This window comes from Halichoerus grypus, chromosome 8 (assembly GCF_964656455.1).
Source record: "Halichoerus grypus chromosome 8, mHalGry1.hap1.1, whole genome shotgun sequence".
Taxonomy (NCBI): domain Eukaryota; kingdom Metazoa; phylum Chordata; class Mammalia; order Carnivora; family Phocidae; genus Halichoerus; species Halichoerus grypus.
In genome coordinates this window covers 147847755-147854165 of record NC_135719.1, presented here as the reverse complement: position 1 = coordinate 147854165, position 6411 = coordinate 147847755, and the positions used below count along the sequence as shown (strand labels likewise).

The window sequence follows — 6411 nt, the reverse complement described above, 5'->3', positions numbered from 1 at the left end:
TCCTTCTCAAAATGCCATCAGTGACACGCCATATGGTTTTTGCCAAGTCATTTGGCTGCTGCAAGATTTTCTATTCCCAATTGTAAAACTGAGCTAATAGAATTTGCCACCCCACCGGGATATCACAAGCACTAATCAGAATATCTATAAATGCCTTTGAACTCCTTGGGAAAAACACTCCACCAAAATACCAAGTGAAATTTATATAAATGTCGTCCTAACCCCAGATCTTCATTTTGAAAGTGGGAATTTAGGGCTTACGTGGACACATTTATTATAGTCCTCACAGAAATTACACAAGACTGGATGCCCTGAGTTTTAATTTTTTTCTTTAAACAAGACCAAGAAATGTTCTAGGCTGAGGCTCAGAAAAATTTTCAAACATAAGCCCCATTACAAAACCGAGTTTGCACGTAGGAGGCTTTCCGGGGCGCTGGGGTCCATCCTCTGAGCCACAGGCTGTGGCCCTGCCGAACCAAAGGCAAGACCACCTGGTCTGTCATCCCTGAGTCTTTGGGGTGTGCTGGGATGTGTCATCGTAATACTCAGGCATTCCTTTTTCCTTTCCGGCGGGGGGAAGAATCAAGGAAAAATTTCTACCGACAGATCCGCAACGGTTCACCCTTTAGGAAGACCCATGACTGTTTATTTGACTCCCTGATACAGCTTAATTATACTTAAGTCCATGTGTTTACTTCGCAGATCTCCAAAAAGAGTAGAAAAGATCTAGCAACCCCAAATTAGTTTAGGAACCAGCATGTCCCTTGCTTTAAGGAACACAGTAAACATTTCAAAAGAGCATGCCAGCTCATTATCCAACTCTCTCTCTCCAGTGACTTCAGAGAGAACAGCGGTAGTTAAGCAATGTTTGCCAAAAGCAAATCTGGGGACGGGTGTTGATTTTAAAAGAGAAGGAAAGAAGAGCTCGCTGCTCCCCTGCAGGTTTCCCCGGCGCGGCAGCATGGAGGCGAAAGCCGCGTCTGCAGATTTCACGAGGAACTGCGGCCCCTCCCTGACCTCCCTGTTGCTGGGGGTCCCTGATAGTTGACTAAGCTGCCATGTGATGGGTCAGGATCTTCCCCGAGAGATGAGACACAGCTCCCCAAGTCTGGAGACAGAAGAATGGATAAGCAATCTTTATTTGCCCTCAGTAGGTTCTCAGCCCCGAACCTGGACAGTTGGCCCCGAGCTCAGGAATCCAGGTCCCGTAAGGAGTGGGTATGGCTGTGCTTTTCACCATGACACCCCCGTGCCCCAAAATATGCTCTCTTTAATATTCTGGCAGAACGTAATGAGCACATCCTATGGCTGTTGGAGGTTCTGCTTTGTTGAGCAAGAAATAACTTGCCGGCACACTAGCGTCCGGCAGCAAAGAAAAACTATTTTGTCATACGCATCTGGATATGGAGTGCAAAAATGAGCATTAGCGTTTCCCCCCCCCCCATAAAAGACCCTACAACCGAAAAATTGTACTAAGGCTGTTCAAAGCCTGCCCCATTTCTTTCTAGGTCTCCCGATCTTGTTCTTTCTTCCACCCTGGGGAGTGAGAAGGCAGGAGCAGCTGACCAGCCATCTCTTTCCCTACCTCCTGGTGATATTTGAAAATCTTCATTCTGTTTTATAGGTCACAGGTCAGCCCATCCATGTGGATTCTTGTAATTGCACAGGACGTGCTTTGTGTGGGCCGATTACATCTTTTCTTTCAGACCCAAAGGGAGCCATTCATTAGGACGGCGCTGGTGCCTAAAGCTGACCTGCACTATCTGAAGGCAGATCGCCCATGAAAGCCCCCGGCCTTACTTTATTCCCGGAATCTTAATTACAAGGCAGGACCAGGATGGACGTATTAAGTAGCCTTGATTCACCCCAGCCCGCGGCCCAATGGGCTGGCGCCCGGAAGGCTTGATGGCAGATAACTGTTGATGCGGAAGCGAGGTTAGAAGCCCATCCCTTGCCTTGAGACCTTTGCAAGCTGCTTCCCCTTTTGCGGGTCCCGTTTTCCTTCCCTGCCAGAGGTCAAAGGGAAGCAAGTTCTCAGGTGCGCCCCGGACCTGGGTCCATCTCAGCTTCCCCATGTACTAGAGGACAAGGCCCTCGGCTTCCCCAGCAGGAGGGCGGGATGGAGTGGGCGATACCCAGTGGGCACCTTACACGTCTCACAGTGGGGCTGTGACCTCAGGGCAGAGCCCAGCCCACCTCTTCAGTGTCCCTTTAGACACAGACGGTCCCCTTGGAGCAGATGTTCTTTTCCTGTCGTTTTTGCCGACTTCTTCTAGTTTGAAGTGTGTTAGCCAGGCCCCCACTGCCTTGGGGGAGGCGACTCGGGGGCTCCCCTGGTGTTTCAAAGGCCACCCTCCTTTTTCCATACTGGCTCACAGAGAAAGTTCTGGGAGGAGGTGGGCACATTTACAGGGGAGCTCAGGAATCTCCCAGTAGGGAAAGGGCCCAAGGTGGGACTGCCTTCCCTTTCGCTGCTCAGTGACAGACAGGCCAGCATGGGGCTGCCTCGGGCTGCTGCCAGGGATGATGCCAATGGAGAGACTTGAGGGACAACGCCTGGGGCCCTGTAGGGGTGGGTTGCAGCAGCATGTGCTGGCCTTGGGGGGTGGCTCTGTGGGAACACTGGCTGCCATGCAGGGTGACCCCAAAGGGTCCTGCAATGTAGGAACCTGCTCAGGGAACAATGGCGTGATGCACCCCACAAGGCTGTCCTCTTGCTTTGGGCAAACGCCCATTAGAGCAGGCAGGGGCATTGATGGTGCCCGGGCTCCTCCCCAAATAGAGATTCAGTGTGCGCTTTTCTCCCCTTTCCTCTGGGTCGCCAGGGAGTTAAAGTGCGACTAGTTCCAGACTGGGCGCAGGGGCTGGCATGGAGGGGCAGCGTGTGCCATGGAGAGCACCCCTCCTGGAGTGCTTGGCTGGGCACTGCACATCATCCGGGGCCAGCCGGGGCCCCCTGGGGCGTGGCTCAGGAGCAGAGCCTGCCAGCTCGCTCACCGTGGGTGACACTGTGTTTAATGCGGCAAAGGAGCCACCACAGGCCAAATTCACGGATCACCAGAACCAGGCGGCCAGAGCCAGGCTTCGACGTGGCTTTCTGGAGGTGAATGGCTAACACGACCAACCTCGGACCCCCCAGGCAGTGCTCCAAGGTTAAGTCGCAATTTTGAAGAGACAGAGTCTCTGGGGATTCAATTTGGGTTTGGTAGGAAAGGCAAGGCGTTTGGCATGGTGGGTCTCTAACACCGCCTCTCTCTCCTGTCCCATTCTTTGCTCCCTTGGTGCGGCTGGCCTGGAAGCCCGCCCCCCCCACCATCCTCAGGCACCCCATCCTCACTATCACGTGCACAGCACCTAAACACGCTGAGCCTCACGGTTTAAAAATAACATGCCTATGCAAGGAGGTACATCTGGTCTGAGATGCCAGCTGTGAGATCAAATGGGAATTGGGGATTATTTGTGTTTTTCAGTTATTCTGTCCCGCTAATTGTGGGGCGCCGATCCACTTAACCAAAATGGATTTTATTCGCCGTATATCCCCTCAAATCTTGCTGGAACAAGAATAAATCAAGTAAATGAAGTAATCCAGGAAGAATAAATCAAGTAAATAAATCTCCAACACGGGCAGTTGAACACAGGCATCCTTGCAAATGCCTTCTTTCTTGACGACATCTGGAGCCCAGCTCCTTTAGGAATGCATCAAAGAGAAACGCGGGTTTGGGGGGGCAGGGGTCAGAACCGCAGGAGAACAGCCAACTGAGCCCCTCGATTTACGGTGGTTCCACATGGAGTTTGCTCTTAATGGCTTTCTGCTGTCACTGCAGGGGAGGGCTGGGAGCACCTGTGTGCCCGCTTCCCGCCCGAGCGCCGGGGTCATGCCGTCGATGCCTTCCTGCCTTCCAGAGCCCACGCTAGGGCTCGAGGTGGAGGGCACGCGAGAGGTGCTCCCCCGTCTCATGGGTTGTTCATGACGAACCGGCGAGGCAGGTGCTCCCTCCCCATCTCTCAGAGGAAGGAGGCATGTTGCCGGCTGATGCTGTGACATCTTGTGTTCAGGGTGGGGAAGTGGCCGAGCAGAGAGCCAGACCTGTGTTCAGCGTTTTTATCGCTGAATTGTGTCCTCCCCAAATTCGTGCGCTGAAGTCCGAAACCCCACTCCCTCCGAACGTGACTTTATTCGGGAACAGGGTTGCTGCAGATGTAACAGGTCACGATGATGTCATACCGGATTAGGGCGGGCCCCTAATCCAAGGTGACTGCGTCCTTATCGTAGGGGGAAGTTTGCACGCACGCACACACGCACGGGGAGATCACCATGTGAAGATGAAGGTGGAGAGCCGGAGGGGCAGGGACGCTGCCACCAAGCTGAAGAATGACCGAGGTCGCCAGCAAACACCAGAAGCTGGGGAGAGGCCCAAACAGATCCTCCCTCAGCCCTGGAGGATCCAACCCGCCGGCACCTTGATCTCAGCCCTGTAGCCTCCAGAACTGTGGGAGGTGCCTTTCTGTCACGTAAGTGGCCTGTTCGGTGGCGCTTTGTCATGTTGGCCCTAACAGGCCGGCACGGGTGTCAAACCTGGGGCCCCGTGCACCCTGTTTCCCTGAGCTCACGTGAGCTAGGTGACGGGGAGACTTGCACATCCCTGGAGCTGGTGGGAGGAAGGGAGTGGATTTGCTGTCTGGGGTCCTGGCAGCAGGAGCAGAGTCTTGCTTGCCCCCCACTGCCGGGTTCCTCCTCCTCTGCGCTGGAGCCATCCGCTCTGGCTGCTCCCTGGGGAATCTGTTCCTACCCCTGTACTTGGGCTGAGTTTCTTCGAGAGGGGTCCTCCCTGGGGGCTGCCTGCGGACAGAGGCTAAACTTTGGACTCTCGCCTCAACCCCTACTCAACAAACCCTTCACGTGTCAGTCTGTCCTGGGTTCCTGGGGAGTAAGGTGGGAAGCTTCGGGGCTGGGACCTTACTGTGAGCACCGTAACTTCCTCTCCCCATGTCTCCCCAGGTGGCCCCTGGAACAGAGGAGGGGAGCAGGAACAGGTGCAGGTCCCATCTTTGCCCTGTTGGGCTTTTCTCTGAGGCCTTGCTTGCCCCTCTGGTCTCGTTGCCCACCCCGCCCGTACACTGATGTCTGAGGTTCGTTCGGCTTTAGCAGGGTGGCTGGGAAATTATGGAGCTGCCCTCCGGAGGGGCGGCTGGCTTGGGGAAGTCAGGTCCAGGTGCCTCTGGATTTGAGTGGAATCTCTGCCTGTAGGGATAACAGGCCCCCCTGGCACGAGACGACAGCTCCCCAGCCGCCTGGCGTGGTGTGTGCGCGTGAGCACGTGCACCCGTATGTCCGTGTGCGTGCCGACACCCCTGAGCCCCTTCAAGCCACGGATGAGGACAGCGGTCATGCTCTCAGGTTGTGGGTGATGCAGCCAGCGCGTCAGGACACGGCCAATATTTTGAAGCTTGATTTGGAGGTTTGAGGGCTTAACGTGGTTTCAGCCCAACGGACTGCTCACTACGGATGCGGTGAGGCTCCGGGAGATGTCAGGATGAGCTCAGTGACTGGCCTTCACCTCGGGCGGCGGGTCAGTGTTTATCTGTGGTACAGAGCTGGCGGCAATGTTCTGTATCTTCTTCTGTAGAAAAATGGGAATCTGTATTAAAACAACTAACTATTATTTAACATCATGAGTCAAAAGTGAGAGCTATATGGCACAACTTTTTAGGAAATTTTATATGTAGGTGATTTTGACAGTTCACTAGTGGTCAGTGGCTTCAGCCCCTTATGCCCCGAGTGTGATTCCTGTTCTCCACAGCCGAGGTGACAGTGATCTTGGGACCTACGCGGGAGTCTAGGGGTTGGGAGTGGCAGTTTTCTCTCTCCCTAAGTCTCTGCTCCTAATATCGGGCGATACAGGCCTGGCTTTCCAGCATCCCCACTCCGAGCCCCCAAAACTAGGGGAAAGAGAGAGGCAGAGACGGATGGGGAGCAGAGGTAGAAAAAGCTACTTCCGGCCACAGGGTATTTCTGTGCCTTTAAGAGCTTAAATTCCCGCAGCTCTCCCCTGAGAGGACCGAGCAATTTTCCACTCTCAGAAAGAAGAAAGAAGATTTCCCGCTCCCAGTAGGAGCTTGCAGGGGCCCTGTGCTGCTCTGGAAATTGCATAAAATGTCGGTGCTGTAGACAGGCATGGACATTGAGTGCTTCTCGCTGGTTCCCTAACAAGCGCTCTGGGGCCCACAGCCTGCCTTAGCGACTCGCTGCATTAGCAGTATGGCCCAAGATGACGGTGTCAGAAAGATCTGTGTGTTCGGGGCACAGACCAGCTGCTCATGAGGATGAAACGGGGTTGTAGGCAGAGTTACTGGGACCACCTGAGCCGGGCATTACCAGTGGACGCAGTGACCTGGTGCCTTGGAGGGTGT

At 54.3% G+C, this 6411-nt stretch overlaps 1 long non-coding RNA gene across 1 annotated transcript; it reads left to right on the top strand.

Annotated features, from left to right (window-relative positions):
• The first annotated feature begins 3934 nt into the window (after positions 1–3934).
• LOC144382806 (uncharacterized) lies at positions 3935–5630 on the top strand. Its single transcript, XR_013450214.1, has 3 exons — positions 3935–4512; positions 5000–5130; positions 5249–5630. It is a non-coding gene; the product is annotated as an uncharacterized LOC144382806 (long non-coding RNA).
• Positions 5631–6411: the final 781 nt, after the last annotated feature.